Source organism: Ambystoma mexicanum, chromosome 3p, assembly GCF_040938575.1.
Source record: "Ambystoma mexicanum isolate Mex_15411 chromosome 3p, UKY_AmexF1_1, whole genome shotgun sequence".
NCBI lineage: Eukaryota > Metazoa > Chordata > Amphibia > Caudata > Ambystomatidae > Ambystoma > Ambystoma mexicanum.
Window position 1 is genome coordinate 348,362,500 of NC_090925.1, and position 17,317 is coordinate 348,379,816.

General features: G+C 45.0%; 1 protein-coding gene and 1 long non-coding RNA gene across 6 annotated transcripts in view; one reads left to right on the top strand and one right to left on the bottom strand.

Annotated features, from left to right (window-relative positions):
* Positions 1-12,225, bottom strand: part of LOC138580430 (filamin-A-like) — a 456,077-nt gene extending 443,852 nt beyond the window's left edge. For 4 of the 5 annotated variants that reach the window (XM_069650971.1, XM_069650969.1, XM_069650970.1 and 1 more), the window contains exon 1: positions 12,123-12,225. The gene's annotated coding sequence lies outside the window, so the exon portion shown is untranslated. Of the gene's footprint in view, positions 1-10,813; positions 10,829-12,122 lie in introns of those variants that run through there. The other variant, XM_069650967.1, reaches the window with a different exon arrangement.
* Positions 1-17,317, top strand: part of LOC138580431 (uncharacterized) — a 624,618-nt gene that overhangs the window by 582,298 nt on the left and 25,003 nt on the right. The gene's annotated exons all lie outside the window — the stretch shown is intronic.

Below are 17,317 nucleotides of genomic sequence, written 5' to 3' on the forward strand. Positions count from 1 at the left end.
CCGGACTAAAGCGGTGTCAAGAGACCTTCTGCTGCAACACCTGGTCTACTTGTGCCCTGCTGACCTCGCTGGGGTTTCGCATAGCCGTCATCTGCAGCCCTCACAGGATCGTCAGTGCATTGGGGCCAGGTTCTGGACTGTGAAGGGCTATGTTCTTTCCCTTATCAGGGCTGCATGGTGCATCTTCTGGCTCTGAGTCGGCCAGGGACTTTCTTCAGGCTCAGTGGTACATGGCGGCATGAGTCTTCCTGGTTGCCTGAGCAAGACTTCACCATCGTCCCCTGTTGCTCAACATCCACACGTTCTGGAAGCAGTCATCTCTTGACTGAAGCTCCTATCCCTGCGAGTCTCTCAGGGATCAGCTTCGACAGTGGCTGCACCTGCCAAATCTCTTGGTGGGGTTCCTGCTTTGCCTGACCTCTGATCATTGTTACCATGTACGGCAGCCTGATGGGGGTGGTGGTGGTCCTGGGACAGGAACGGCAGGAGGTGGTTCCTGGGGGATGCGTCCAGGTCCTCCAAATGGAGGGAACTCTCAGCAGCCTTCAGGCATCAAGTCCTTTTTCCTGGTCTTGGAAGGGCATGTTGTTCTCTTCCGCTCAGACGATCATCCACCAGGTGAGCCCTGTCTCAGTCTTTGGGGTCTCTTGCTCTTCTCCTCCATACTCTTCAGTCTGTAGGTCATGTCAGGGGCCGGGAGAATGTGGTGGCGGATCACCCAAGCAGAGTGTTGCCCTCTGGGGATTGGGTGGTCCTTAGGATCTGCAGGGCTCTGGCAACTCCACATTTGTTTGCCTCTTCAGTCTCCTGGTTATTCGCCAGGTTGCCGTCTGTGGGTTAGGGGGTGGATGCTCTGGCCTCCGTGGCCACTGGGGCTCTTGTATGCCCTTCTGCCCCTAACCCTCATTGAGAAGGCGTTACTGCGCATCCGGGACTCCGCTTTGGCATCACAGGTGCTGGTTTCCTCCTCTCCAGGACTTGGCTGTGTCCCCCATGCTGCCCCTCAACGAGTCTGGACCCGGTGGTGGGCCCAACTGGTCGCGGGGTTTGGCGACTGAAAGGGCACATCTAGTTTCTGGGGGGCTCCGACGAGGTGGTTTCTCACATCGAGGGGCCGGCGTCCTTCTACAGGGGTCAAAATTGGGATTTGCTCACCAGAAGCAAAAGGAAGCTCCTGGTTATCAGGCATAATCAGTTAGGCAGCAGCTACCTGTGGGGAAACAGGAGCCAATATGTAGCGCAGAGCAAATCTAACTTTAAGCAAGATGCAAACTTAACTTTGTCCATTTTATATTATCCAATATGCTCCAAATGTCCCTCAGGTGAGTTCTTTATTCTCCTTAGCCACAGAAGTCCAAAGCAGCTCCCAGTAGTTGTTGGTTTCAAGCTAACCAGGCTCCCCTTTGGTATAACCAGGAGCTTAGTAGCTTCCAGCTCCTGGCAATTTCAAACCCTGTTCTACCTTAAGGGCCTAAGAGAGGCACTTCATGTCCTGCGTCTGCTTCATGGCGGTACCTCCTGCTTGGGTTCAGGGGCTCTTGCGCTGCAGTTTCTTCAGGATGGGTTCAACTTGCGTCTCCACCCTGTGGGCTCAGTGGGTTGCAATCTGATTCCTTGGGAGTGTGGGTGGTCACTTTGGTGGGTGGACTTCTTCAGAGTTTCTCTTGCCTGGCCAGTCTGTTTCTGGGTTGCCCTCCTTTCACTACTCCTTCGGGCTCTGCTGTGTTCCATCTTTGAGCCCTTGCCGGATGTTTCCCTTTGCATCCTTACTTTGAAAGTGGTTTTCATGGTGGCTATCACTTCAGCATGGCGTTTTGGGGAGCTTGGTACCCTCTCCTGCGAGTCACCCTTCCTGGTGGTTTCCCCCACGATGCGTTGTTTAAGTGCCATCCGTCCCCCCCAACCCCCCCAAGGTGGTTTCTAGGTTTCATGTTACCCTGCAGCGGGCAGTTCTGCTCAATTTGGATCACACTAGAGGGCTTTTCATTCCTCTCCTAGCCTCTGTCACATTTGGGGGGCAGTCTCCAGGAAGAAGGAGTATGTGCCCACCACCAGCCGTTGGCTCAGAGATGCCATCTCTTCGGCTACACCTCCGTGGGGTCACCCCTTCCATCTGGAGTGCAAGGCAAGCCCATGCACGGATGGCTGCATCCTGGGCTGAAGCCTGGTGTTCCTATCCAGGACATTTGCTGTACCACCACCTGGTCTGACCCAAACACTTTCATTAACCATCATGGTTTGAATCTTCACCACCAGGAGGTGGGAGCCTTTGGGGCAGGTGTTTAGAGTGTGGCGCTCTTGTGAAATATCTTGTTGCTGCGGTCTGGAGTATATTTCAATAAATTAGTGTTGCTCGGGTTGCTTTTCCATTTGCCTCGTGCTGTTTCTTTGGGCTCGGCCCATTCACTCGAATGGAGGTAATGCGCTTATTAGTTACTGGTAATCTTCATTACTCTTAGTTCTTCTTTCTTGTCCCAGCACGAGATTCCCACCTCGCCCTTCCTAGTGTAGAATGGGTCTATTGATCAGCTTTACTTACTGTTGGGTCTTGGGGTAGGTGGGCTGTTATGGACAGAGGGGGCGGGCCTGAAGGATTTAGAAGCCAATTGACAGCTCAGCTGGAAACATAGCACCGTTTCTTCGTGTCCCTGGTCTACAAGCCCCATTCTCTAAAAACCCAGACACCCTAGCAACACCTTTAAAGAGATAGTCACCCAAGTAGTTGATGCCATTGCTCAACTCGCCCTTAACAGCCCAAAAAATTAAACATTCCAACACCTGGTTCTCTAAACTGCTTGACCAACGCTCCCACAAGAGGCGTGCCTTCTCCGCATGGGAAGCTAACCCCTCTGAAGCTAACAGGTGCCTTCAAAGCCATCTCCATTTCATACAAAGCTGTCACCCTAGCCAAAGCCGCATTCAACTCAAGGAGCAATGATGCTAAATCAGGGTCCAAAGAAATATTCATCTTTAGAGAATTGGAAAAACAGTCAACTCCTCAAGGACGAAGGCTGGTGTAATAGTATTCAATTCGCTATGCTAGACAAGCATAACTCTTCAAACTAAAATTTGCGGCCATCAAAAAGCTCACCACCACCTCATAACCAACATGCATAGGAAATCTCCATGCATAGGAAATCTCCTTCACCACTAAATCCAAATCGTCACCTCCTTTTGACTTTAAAGATATGACCGAGCTGGAAGTTATCGTCCTGCGCAAATCCAAACCCTCTAACTGCAAAGGAGAAGCCTGCACTGCTCAACTCATCAAAGACTTGTCACACATCCTAGCTCCCTTCATCAATTCATCCTTCCAGGCTGGCCACGTTCCAACTGGACTTAAGGAAGCCTGCGTACTCCCACTCCTTAAAAAAACATCCCTGGACCCAACGGTCCCTGGGAACTACAGACCCATCACAACTGTCCCATTCCTACTCAAAATCTTGGACAAAGGAGCCTACCTGCAAGTCCAAAAATTCCTGGAAGATAACCGTCTCCTGGGCCTGCGGCAATCTGGCTTCCGCCCGCGACATGGTACCGAAACGGCTCTCTAAGACCGAAAGAATCAAAATGGACGATCTGAGAGACACAGGCAAACCTGTGCTCCTTCTGCTCCTAGACCTATCTGGAGCCTTTGACTTGGTGGACCACAACACTATGCCGCCATCTAGCCTCTGAGGCCAACTTCTCCAAAGCTTGTGATTGGATAACCTCCTTTCTTCAAGAAAGGGCTATGAAAGTCTTCCGACTCAGCCTGCGCCACCCCGTGCCACAGGAAATTAATACGCTATACAACCTCTTCACGAGACCCCTGTTCAGCAACCTTGACTTTGGGCATATTGTATACGAATTATGCTTACACTACTATGTGCTCATTCTACTCACTGTGGACTATGAAGCAGATTCTAACACTCACCTCTATCTACTCCACTATCCAATCTTGGATGGCAGACAACTGGCTCTGCCTCAACAGTGAAAAAAACTAAACTTCTGCTCATAGGGTCCCCCCATCACTCTGGGCAACCTCGATGAACAGTAAATCTCATTTACCATTGATAACATTCCCATCAAGGTTTCCAACAACGTCAAGACATTTAGAGTTTACCTCAACTCAAATCGGACCATGGATAGGCAGGTTTATGCCATAGCCTCCTCAGCCTACTATTCAAAAGTTCTCAACGCAGCAGGATTATCACGCCAGAACTGCCACCATTGCCAGGGCAATAATTGGTGTCAGACTGGACTATTGCAATGCCCTCCTTGTTGGGACTTCTTGCAAAAATCTGGCCAAACTCCAGCTTGTTCAAAACAATGCCCTCAGGGCGGCCACAGGAACCTCAAAAAAAGAACACATTTCCCAAGTAAGAAGGGAGGCCCACTGGCTCCAGGTCAAAGAGAGAATTGTCTTCAAAACTCTTGCCCTCACCCACAAATGCCTCCATGAATTGGCACCCCCGTACCTGGCTCAAAGAATCAACAAGCACACCGCCACAAGACCTCTCAGGAAAGGCTACTCCAACATGATCGTCACGCCTAAAACTTGCAAAGTCCACGCCAGAGGCTCCAGCTTTCCTACACTTGCAGCCACCCACTGAAACGCACTACCCACCCCCTGCGAACGATCAAGTCCCACCAAGCTTTCCATAAAGCAAACGTTGACTGAAAATCTCCACCATCAACATGTAAACGTCAGCATGTGTTACTCTTCTGTATGTAACTCTGTTGATCATTTGTATTAACTGTTAACATCTGCACATCATACAGCCTGTTTCTGTAACCAAGAGACCTCTGGTCGCCCGGTTCCTTTTAGTCTAATTTCCTACAAAATCCCTGCAACAGCGCCTTGATGCCCATGGGCTGCAAGTGCGCTATACAAATGAAAATAAATAAGTAGAAAAAGGGTTCCTGTAAAGAGGTGGGCACCTCATTGATAAGTGATGGGAGGAGGAAGAGAAGGACTCGGAGTAATTAAGATTACTGGCAAGTATTCCGAGCATTCCCAGACTCCCCACTTCTGGTAGTTGGAAGGCTGGTTTTAGCCCGTGTTTAGCAGAGATCCCACTGAACCGCACCATGTCTGGGCTGTGCCACAAGAGCACGTGGTACAGGCAGTGAGAGAGGACTGGCCTGCAGACTTTCTGTAAAGTTGGTGGCTTATCTGAAGCGCGAGGCCACAGAGCAACACTATCCAGACGAGGGAGGGGCAAGAGCAAACAGCTGATTAGTAGAATGCAGATAATTTTTAAAGCAGGTCAGAGCTGGTGACCCTGTAATCCCTACTGTAAATATTGAAGTGCCTTTACAAGCCAAGCAAATATGTAGCCATACCCGTGTGAAAGATGCACTCACGTTAGTTTCTTAAAATGCATTATACACAACACCCACGTTTTGTTACCGTTCATGCTGCGATCGTTAGCTTTTGAAGTCCCATAGCTTCTTACGATGGCCACGCAGTGACAAGAACACGACAGTGCTGGACATTGCACAAAGTTAACACCATTCAATGTAATCCCCATTGGCGGCGGCGGGTGTGCATGGCATTCAGTCCTGGACAGCCACCAAGCAATACATCAGGCTAACCCATTGGAAAATAGTTTGCAATGCTAGCAGTACGTAAAAATAGGTTTTCACGCAGACAAATACTAGCCCCGCAACAGTGTTGCGGGGAAGGTGACCACAAACCTAAGTGCAAGGAGTCTTAAAAGCGGAAGCAACCAGTATGAAAAGGTATTGTAGGTAATCATGGGCATAATTTTAGGGGGGGGGGGGTCAGGGGTGTTTGTATCCCCCACCCCCCAACATTTGTGGCACACCATTTTGCCCCCATTCATTTGGCAGGGGCACCTTTTCCTTTAGAGGTCATGTCCCCCCCAACATTTTCAGCAAAGTTACTCCACTGGTAATCATGAAATTAGCGATTTAAAAGAAGGATGCGTGTCGTGGTTACGTCACATTCTAAAATGTGTATAGGGCTACTTAAAATTCCATTGTTGATATCAGGCTATGTTTTTACAAGAAAAATGCCTGAATCTCCCTGGCTGCCACATCCATGGCATTATTTAATTACTCTTAGGAATGGTGCATTGAAACACTGTTGAACCAGAGCATTAAGTCAGGGGCAAGTATACATTGTCTGCAGCCTTCCTGCAATGTCAGGGCTCTATAGTGAGCCAGCATCAGTTATGTATGCTTGCATATGATAGAACCAATGCAGAAAAATATTTAAATAGTGCAATGTCTAACATTCTCACTGCACCTCATGCCGGATAATGGCTTGCATACAAAGTGCCAAAAACAAGATAAGTTACCATGGTTTGAATGGGGCAGTGTCCAGTTATCTTGGTGTGCCTCATGCGCCATAATGGAAGCCAATCAGGTCAAAAGTTGGAGGCGTTGATCCACACCCATCAGGGCTTCTGAAACGTAGTGCCCACTACTGGTGGTGAGAGGCGGTACTGGCGCGAGGTCCATTGACACTTTATATGTGGTTGCCTTGATAGACTATCACTTTGTCTAGTACTCCATGGAATACTAGAGTGAACATATCATAGCCAACTAAGTAGGGGAGAGGAATCCATCTGCTGCCCGCAATCCCCCAGACGCGGGCCTATCCAACCTTGCTTCCCCCCCCCCCCCCCCCCCCCCCCCCCAAGTGGGCCAGGGTCTCCACATCCCCAGATCAGTCACTCTCCAATAGTCCCATCTTAGCAGAGGGGGAGGGGTGCAGTACTTACCATGTTGTGGTCGAAGCAGTCGTAGAGATACTGTCGAGCAGCCGCACAACGAGCTGACAGTCTCTCCCAGAGAAGGATGTGTATTGTTTAATTGAACAGAGTTCAGGAGTGGCCAAATATATATGGGTGTGGGGTTGAGAGGCCAATGAAGTCATTCTTCGCATCTGCCCCTCCCTGGCATACTACTGCTGGACGAGAAGTGCTACTCACTAAGGCAACCCTATCAGCCTTACCCAAGTACAGGGATTGGACCAGAACCATATGAGAAGATAGAAGTTCAAAGGATGCATACACTTGAACATTGGACATGAAGTAAATATACATCCACCATGAAGATACAAGAATAGGTCAAATTTGCATTTAGACAGCAAGAACTTCAATTGCTTCATGAAGAACATAACACCGCTAATGCACACGTAGAAATGAAACAAACTGATGCTCGGTGTATACACATAACCGTAACTGACCGGCATCTGAAAAAATGGACGTCATAGCATGCACTGAACTGAATAGAAACACAGACTCCATGAAAATCAAACTGCCGAATTCACTGAAGTACAGACCTAGGCACTTGCTGCACAACCCCCTTACAAAGGTATGGTGGAAATACGGAAGGATTGGATAGCCCTGCAAAAGGAATCAACAATAACGGTTCCCAACAAAAAGACTTATCTTAGTTTCAGTCTAGAGTGAATAGCCGTATAACTTATTTAATTGTGAATTTAATATTTTCACCAGTGCTATTGCTTTCTCTGAACACCGAAGACTTAGTCGAGCTATCTTTTGACCAATGTTAGACCACCTGGTGACTGTTAATAAGGAGTCTAACATTGGTCAAAAGATAGCTCGACTAAGTCTTCGGTGTTCAGAGAAAGCAATAGCACTGGTGAAAATATTAAATTCACAATTAAATAAGTTCAAACAAGGTCCTACAACACGTGACATGCAAATTAACACTGCCCATTCTTTAAGCCCAGTCAGATAAGATAACTGCCTTGACCGCAAGACAGTCACAGAATTTGAGACACACCAAGGACAAGTACAAAGGGGATTAACCTGGCTCCTGGTCTAAGGAATAACAAATAGCAGCTCAAGACAAATCTTTGGGTTTCCTTATCCTTACTAATTATTTCACTGCTGTGCTGATATGACGAACAACCACATGAGACAAGGTTGGCAAGCCTAATACCAACCAATAAAAAGGCTCCATGGGGTGTGGTTAGATGCATGTTGCAGTAACCAATCATTTTTACTTTTGATGTCTTATTTTTATCAATTTAGAGGTGGTCCAAGATGTGGCCATCAGAAACATTGTAGTCAAGATACAAACCTCTATTTTGTTTACATAGACTACTTCCCCTAACCAATCACCCGACCCCGTAGGTTTTGCCAATGCGATTACACAGACACATGTATGAGTCTTTTCGGTTTTAAAGGTTGCGTTTGTACGCAAAACGACAGTTCTGGAAATTTGGATGCTTTTGACTATCCCCGCTTTATATGGATTGTTAAAGCAGACTGCCATTTACATTGTCTTTCAGCCTGGGATTTCCCAGCGAACCAGGTCCTTGAGCACAAAGGCTTTTTCCCTGCTCTTTCACATATGGTAGCAGAGGATAGTTCGGCCAGTACTATCGGATTGTTGAAATTGCCTTTCATGAGCTGGGTGACTGCAAGGCGACCTCTGGAGACTGTTGATACGCATGTACTGAAGGGAACAGAAGCCGCCTTGGAGAAACTTCCACTCAGGATGCCCCGCACCGCAGAAGGAAAGTGATCGATTGTGGGGAAGATGGACACAGAGGGTCTCAGCTGATCCATAGAGGTAAATAAGTCAATCTAGGCAAAGCATAAACTGGGATGCGAAAGGTTTATATAATGGGATCAAATAAGATTATGGGTAACCCATCCCACGGGGCATGTCAAATCTCCATCAGGGATATTATGCATGGATTTCCTGTCGGCGAGAGCTGCAGAAAGACACTTCACACCTCCCATTGGGGATAGAAGAATTGCATTTGTAGTGGGGTTTTCTTTGAGGCATATCTGCATGTGTTGCACTGGTGCCAGTGGGAGGAGTAATTTAATTGCGAGCAGAAGTGGATTCTGCACAGACAGATTGACACATATTGCAGCAAATTAGATACTGGGTGGGACCCAAAGGGTGTGGTCCAGAGCATGGGCAGCATTTGTGGTGCCTGCCCAATTAATGGTTTTTGACAACGGAAGTTAAATATTGAGGATTGGTGGAGAAGGGGATAGAGCGATACAAGGAAAAGGAAGTGTGAAGGGGAAGATGGTGTTTGTACAAGTATTGGCAGTCAGGAGTGCGATGTGCCATCATGGGAGACTCCCCTAATGCATTTATATAGGTCTTTGCCCTATATAACATTTTGTATTGGGCATCTTTGGTAAAACAAGCTTAAGCGTTATTATGAATTATGTGTTATGAAGCTAGAGTGGCATTCAATGCAGCCAGTTCAGTCATTGTGTATTCTGGTATGGCAATTTTTATCGGGCATCGTTGGTAAAGCAAGCATGATAAGTGTTATGCAGCTCTCGACTGGCATTTTAGTACAGCCAGTTGGGACATTTGTTCATGCTTTGGCATAGATTTTAAATGGTAAAGCCAACTGGAGTATATTTGTAAAGGGGGATACTGCCATATATTTGCAGAACAAACATGGATATGTTTTCTTAGTGCCATTGCTGGCATCATGCCCAAAGCAAACATGAATAAGCTCTTATATGGTAATAGGGTATACGCCTTGCAGTCAGCATGGAAACGTATGGGCAGAGCCAGTGTGAAATACTGGCACGCATTGTGGGAAAAGGCATGAAAATGTGCTGGCGAAATGCTCCTGTGCTCCGTTGGTGACTTGCATCTATTAGATTTTTGTCACGAGTGCCTGCAAAATCCAATTGCAAAGTGTTTGGCTTTTTTTACCCAATTTGTCTAAAAAGTGTGCTCTAAAATGCACCATTTTCACCTATTTTAAAATAATTCTCGGGAGGGCAAAAACCCCCCCAAACTCTTCTTTGGGTTTTGGGATCCGTAGCTACACTAGGTAGCTCTGCCATAGCAGGACAAATAAATGTGCCCCTCCACTTTAAAAAAAATTCACCAGCCGCCACAGCTAGCGACATGTCTGTACACAAAAATAGATTAAACAGCCAATATCAAAAGCTGGTTACTTTCAGTCTAAAAAAAATGTCGCAGGACCCGAGGCCTAGAGTGGAAGTGCTCTGTTGAGCAAGTAGTTTCCCGCTATACAGGTCAATGCTTTGAGTCACAACAGTATTGAAAGGTTAGCAGCTTTATATGTGGTGCTTCATGTCATACTACTTGGGCTTCGCAGGGCTGTAGTCATTACCCATTTTTTTATTTTTATTGTTTGAAATAGTAATGATAATACATTACCCATTTTAATGGCATGGAAGTTTGATTTTGTTATGAAGGGACGCAAGCATTTAACTTTTGAAGTGGAAGTGTGCTCCATGTCAGAGGGTAGCACTTAACCCATCAGCTATTCACCCAGCCAAGGGCCGATTAATACTTTATGTAGAACTCGTGGCTGGTTTAAAATAGCTCATAATGCATCGCAGACAATAATAGCCCGATTCCACTTCTCGCCTCACCCCTCCCCCCCCACCCCCCCATCACCTCTCACTGTCCTTTCCTCTCTGCAGTCTCCCTTTAACCTCCTCGTTTGAGGCCCTTCTGGCACTTATACCCCTTCGCCTGCCTAAATCTCCCCTTGCCGTCCCGCTCATTCACTATCGGCATCATTACATTTTTCATAAACGCATCCTGATCCCATTACTGCTCCCCCATGCAACTGAATATTTCTGACTCTTCATTAAGTTGACCCGTAAGGTAAATTTTAAAATAGCGCAAACCCCTCATTCAATACATTTAAGATTTTTATAATTTCTCCCAGATCTGTTCAAAAGCAAATAGAACTAGAATGCACCGGGCAAGTGATAGGATGTATGCAAGGCGTGGAGGAAAGAATGCTCCACGCCCTTACAAAAGGGCGCCCCCCTTCATCACTCTTGGCAGCTCAGTGGAATCTAACCTTACGGGGTGTCAATATAAACACGCGCAGCTGCAGGGATTCCGAGAAGCCGTAGGCGAGCCTTTTCTGGCTACTGGGCAAGTCGCTGCACGTTTTGCCCCGACACCTGGCTTCCACAAAATCAGGAAAGGACCTAAATTAAACAAATTAAACCAAGTACCAGGGTTAGACAAAGACGTATTAAAAAAAAAAAAAAAAAAGTATACTCTTGGAACAACTCACTAGCTAGACAAATTCAATTTGTGTCAAAGCCTAAACAAAAAGTCAATGCTAATCATATATGTGCGCTCAGGAATGGACCGCTGGACACAATAGACAAATATAGGTCGCTGGCTCAGTTTACTAATGAAGGACATCTCATGATTGTTGATTGAAAAGCTACAAACACATTACACAGAATTCCCCATTGTGTAATTAAATCCCCATCACCAAATATAATGCATATTGCACAAGACTAAGCAGCAAGATACATTAAAAAAATGAACGCGATTGTTAATAATCCAGCTTATGACTCTTGAGGCTTTTAGAAAAAAAAATGTTAAACACAGATTTAAAACCAACTAGTTTCGGCTATGCCCACTGTATTTGGCTGCCTTCCTCGGGGTGTGTATCAGAAGTAATGATTTGTTATTTATATAGCGCCTTAGGCCAAAAGACCTGGCAAGGCAACATATGTACACAGACACCTAAAAGACAGCGCATTTGATGTATTCAAAGACTACCATATTGTATAGTATGCCGCCACCACCTGGTTATTAGCAGAATCCCTCTAAGACTTGTGCGATAACAAATCTAATATCTAATCACTTCTGCGTGCTGCCAAAAGTGCAGCCTATAGAGAGAAATAAAAATCACATTAAATATTTGTGGTACAATAACAGTTTCTCAATGAAATACACATATTGAAATGGTGTCCATTACAGGTCCTTAGTCACCTCATCTCAAACAATCGAATGCAATGTTCTTCAGCAGTTAACTTAAAAAAGGGGAGGGGGCGCATTTAGCTCCGTCAAATAGTTGGTGTGTGGGGGGGGGGGTGTCTTGCAGAATAGACTGCATTACTATATACTGTACTGGTTTTGTCACTGATTACTCGCGTTGTCATGCTGGAGACGCACGCGAGGACGAACCCGTTAATGCAGGGCAGGTCCCGTTAATGCAAAGAAAACCCAACCCTGTCAAATCTTGGAATTCGGTGCACCACTAAGAATAGCGAAGGGCTCATTTAATATATAAGTATTGAGCCAACAAACTAAACCTAATGGATAAGTGGGCGTGCGCCCTTATAGATCTAATGGAGACCACTTACTGTAAAAATTGAGCAGTAGTGAGCAGCGCAGTACTTTCACCCGCGTTCTTGGATGCGGGCGGTGCGAACTCGCCGGTCTAGGCGTACCAGTGGAAAGAAGACCGCGTTGCATGACGGGATTTAAAGGGGATTGGTCTCAGCGTGCGCCATCTTGGAAGGTGGTGCACTGTGAACAATTATGTGCAACCGCAAAGATCCCCCCCACCCCCTTTCTTAGAAATTTTTTTTTACCTAACCGCAGAAGAACATAGCATACAGCATTCAACTGTTTGAGATGAGGTGACTATGGACCTGTAACATACACAATTTCAAAATGTGTATTTTAATGAAAAACGATCTATTTGCTTCACTTTTGGTAACACTCAGAAGTGACTAGATATTTGATTTGTAATCGCACAAGTCATAGAGGGTTTCTGGTAATAACCAGGTGGTGGCTGCAGCATACTATTTGATAGTCTTTGAATACATCAAATGCGCTGTCTTTTTTGTATTGTAATGCTACATTAATCTTTGTAACGTCATTCATTGACAAATAATTAATATAATATTATATATATATATATATATATATATATATATATGCAGCCAAATACAGTAGCATACATGCCAACATTCATAGCTCTCAACCGTTTGTGTCGCAAAGGCGGGTGAAATCATGCAATTTTGTTTTTGGCGGGTGAGACGCCCATTGGAATGAATGGGCGTGCAGGGGGCTTGGCGGGTGAGTCAGCCCTTTACAAGGGGGGTGACACCCGCCAAAAGCATGTGATTTGAGAGCTATGCAACATTCTGAGGCACGTAGGAGGGAGAGTTCACGAGAGAATTTGGGAGACATTAATTTCCCCATAGGCATACATTGGGGCTAGAATTATTTTAGGCGGGAGAACGTGAAAAATAGCAATATTTTTCAGTTCAAAATCGGGAGTCGTCTCCCGCCTAAATCGGGAAGGTTAGCATGTCTGCAATAGGCATAGCCGAAACTAGTTGGTGTAAATTTTGTATATTTGAAATTTGTTCAGAAAGCCTCAAGAAGCATAGCTTGGATTATGAACAATCACATTTATTTTTTAATATACCTTGCTGCTTAAAGTCTTGTGCAATATGTATTATTTTTGGTGACGGGATATGATTGCACACATTGGTGATTTTTATGTTTAATGTGAGCTTGTAGATATTCAATCAACAATCATGAGATACCATTCATTAATATATGGAGTCAGCGACCTAAGACATTGTGGTACAGTATTTCAACGTGTTCCCTCTGCACGCTCTCAGTGCAGACCTGTAGGGATATATTGGAAGATTACCCTTAACATTGGCAGTTCCTTCCCCCTGCCAATTAAGGTGCCACCCAACACCTCGATTATTCTTCTTAGATTCAATCTAGCCCTGCTAATGACTCATATAGAGCCATGTAGACCCCTCCCCCGGTGCCACCAGTGAGCAAATAACCACAGAAAGAATATGTATTTAATGGATAGGTTCAATGTATATTTATACCAAAGGGTTGCAAACGCCACCTTCTGTGGCACAAAACAAAGCCTTAATGCAACATGTACTTTTCTAATTTTACTGTTGTCTCATGCACACGGAACATAGGGCAAATAAACAGTGCAAACCACTTGTCCCACAATCCCCTTTATTTTAATTTTATTTTTTTATTTTTTTATTAGCTCTTTGGTTTACACAAGAAGGAAAACCTTTGGCTATTTTACCAAGAAAAAAAGAAAAGAAGGAAAAGAACTCAGGTGAACAAAGTCAATAAAACAATTAATCGATAAAAAAAAAGGAAGGAAATCAGCTAAATTTACACTTAAGATCCACAATTCTAAAAATATGCAAAAATGTTAGTAGAAATTTGTACAAGGGTCAGCGTAGTTTCTTTTCTCTTTCTATTCTTTTACATTACGTAATGCTTGTAACTGAGTGAGGCCGCTATGCTTCGAAGCCTTGTCGTCATCCTGAATTTTAATCTTCTCCCTCGATTTTCTTAAAAGATAACCAGCATAAATTTTGTTACCACAAGGTTGTTTGAAATCTTGTCTCCTTCCACAAAGTGTGACCACCAGAGATCAATTTCCTTAATTCTATAATCCTGCCAGATGTGACGTAAATAGGTCTGTCTTTCCCCTCTCAAGGTTGGGCATTCCAGTAGCAGATGTTTCAGGGATTCCACCGTCTTTGCGTTTTTGCATAATCTACATTCCTTTGGTTCTTCTTTTCCTCTCTTTCTGTAATGGTTTGTTCTACTAGGCCAAAGGTTGAGGCGAAGTTTTAAAAAGCCCATTCTCAAAAACCAATTAGGGAATAGTGTTAGGTATTTTGGTTGCCGGTTCAGTTTTCGCGGAACTGCCCAGAAATCTTCATAGCCTTTATATTTATAGAGGTCTTCCAATGTTTCCATCCAGTCTCTGGTGTACATTTTTTTTTCTCACTTGGTCCGGATTGCTTAATAGAGACTCTTCCGTTTCGTTCAGGTTAAGGAGGATTATCTGACATGCCTTAGCCCATTCAGCTAGTATCGGTTCCGACCTCTCAACCATCGCTTTTTTTATTGCTGCAAATCCCCCCTTTGTTGATGGTTCAAGGCATTTCCTGAAGAAAGACATTATCTTCCACTCTGCAATGACTTTCAAAGAGGATAGTGCCAGTTCTCTTCGAATTATTTGCATTAGGAAAGATTTTGGCAATCCCAAGGTTGTTCTCCAGAATTTGCCTTCTAGGCGGGACCATATATTGGCGTCCAAGAGAAGCAAGGTTTGCGATCCGTAGGTGAGGATTGCCACCACCTTTGCTCGAAAAAAGTCTATGAGGGGTTTCAAGAAGAATCGACTGAGTTTGTTTCTCAGATCTTGACATCTTGGGGCTTCGTTTCTGTCAGTGTTGACGCAGAACCCCAGGTACGTAATATTAGACACTTCCGTTATCTTTTTGTTGTTTAGGTACCATTGAGCGTGTTTTGTATTTTTCCCCTTTTTAGTATTGGCAAAAGTCAGAATCCTGGATTTTTCCGAATTGATAGTCATTTTGTTTTTGGCTACATATGACTCCAAAGCTCTTAATTGGCATTGAAGTCCTATTGGAGTCTGATCAATTAGGACTATATCGTCCGCGTACATTAGTCTTCCAATTGATACATTAGCAAGTTTTGCCGGAAAAATTCTTGAGTCCACAAAGGCATCTTCCATGTCTGAGGAATACAGGTTGCATAGTTCTGGAGCCAAGGAGCAACCTTGCTTAAGCCCTATTATCGTGGAAATTGTCTCAGACAGGAGACCAGCTTTATTTAGCCTCACTTTGATAGAAGTGTTTGTATGTAGCTCCTTTATATTGTAAAGGAGAACTTCCGGGCAGTTCCATTTGATTAATTTTCTCCACATCCTCTCTCTATCTACTGTATCGCAAGCCTTTCATAGATCTATAAAGGCCATATAGAATTTTGCCTCTTTATTTCTAAGGGTTTGCACTTTTAATAGGTTTAAGATAAAGATGTTTAATGGGGTACCGTGTCCCTTTACGAAACCTGATTGCCATTCGTCTTTGTGGCCAGTTTGCGTTGCCCATTTGGTCAAAGATTTTAGTAGTATGGTGGCGAAGATTTTCCCTGCCACGTCTAGTAAGGCAATGGGCCTATCATTTTCTGAATCAGTTCTTAGTCCCTTTTTGAAAATTGGCACCACGACACTCGTCTTCCATGAGTCTGGTATTTTTCCTGATTGCAAAATGTATTTGAACAATTGATGTAAGATTTTTGCCCATTCCACTGTGTCCTTTTTCAATCCTTCATTCATCCACCCATCGGGTCCCGGTGCTCTTGAATTCTTTAATTTTCTGATGATGAAAGTTCTAAGGTCGAACTATCTATGTCCAGCAAATTTTCATCCATTCTCGTTGAAATCCATTTGTTATCTATGTCCAGCAAATTTTCATCCATTCTCGTTGAAATCCATTTGTTTGTTAGAGGTTGGGATATTGGTTGTCTTTGTTTAAAATGTGCTTTCCATTGTTTCCCTGGAACTGAGTTGGATGTTAAAGCGTCTTGGAGCTTCTCCTTACTGTTTATCAAGGCCCACGACTCTGCAGTGTTTCTCTTGCATATCGTGTTTATCATAGCCTGCGAGTCGTGGTTGAACATTGTATTTCTTGTTCATCTTCATCCAATTATGAAACTTTTGTTTTAATTTCCGTGTTTCCACGGTTTTATTCGCCTCGTTTAAATGCTTTAGGTGTTTTAGATGTTTCCTCAAAGTTCCTTTCTTCTCAACCACAGCTCGGTCATATACGTGCCGGTGTGACATTGTTGGTTTTGCACTTCCGGGCTTGCTTGCGATTTGAATTTTTTTAGCAATGGAATATAATCAATGACCTGCAGGACGGCCTGTGACTGTAATTCGTTTATCATTGTTGACAGTTTTCCGTTCAACGTTGGGAGTTTCGCTGGATTCATTCTTAGTCTGTTTCTCCCTGAATTGATTTCCAGATTGAATGGGAACATTTCCATTTCCTTTTTCACGGGAAGACTTAGGGCCTCATTACACGTTGTGCGGTAAATGAAGGCATTTACTGGCATGGCGTTATTTGCGTCTCCGCCCTCGCAAGAGGCCACTAATTGCGGACCATTACGAGTATGCGGACACAAGCATAGCGCCATGCCGGTAATCTCCCTACCGCCATGCCATAAAAGTCCCCAAAAAGTGCTAATAGCACCTCCGCCTTCACGCTGCATGCAAATTGCGGTCACCGCTATTAGCGGTCACCGTACAAAAGCGGAACCGGAAATAGCATCATCGCACAGGAACGGGAAAGAGCACGGCGGCCATCTTTAAAAACACAATCCATTGCCACCCTCCGCATCCAGAACCCCTTTCCAGGAAACTCGGACACAAATCCATCCAGGACAGCCCAAAGATCCCCAAGGCGGTAAAAAAAACTGCTGAGCGCCAACGTAAGGAGAAATTCAGCAATGAGGAGCTGATTATGCTGACTGAGACACTAGCGGCAAATGCAAATGTGGTCTTCAGCAATGACATGCGGCGGGAGACCATCCTCAAGAAGAAGACCATCTGGGCAGAGGTTGCCAACAAAGTCAGTGCGGTGGGGACCACCACCCGCACAGTCAAGGACTGTCGTGAGAGGTGGGACGACCTCCGGCTCCTTGTCAGGAACATACTGACCGTCAACCGCAACCTGGCAAT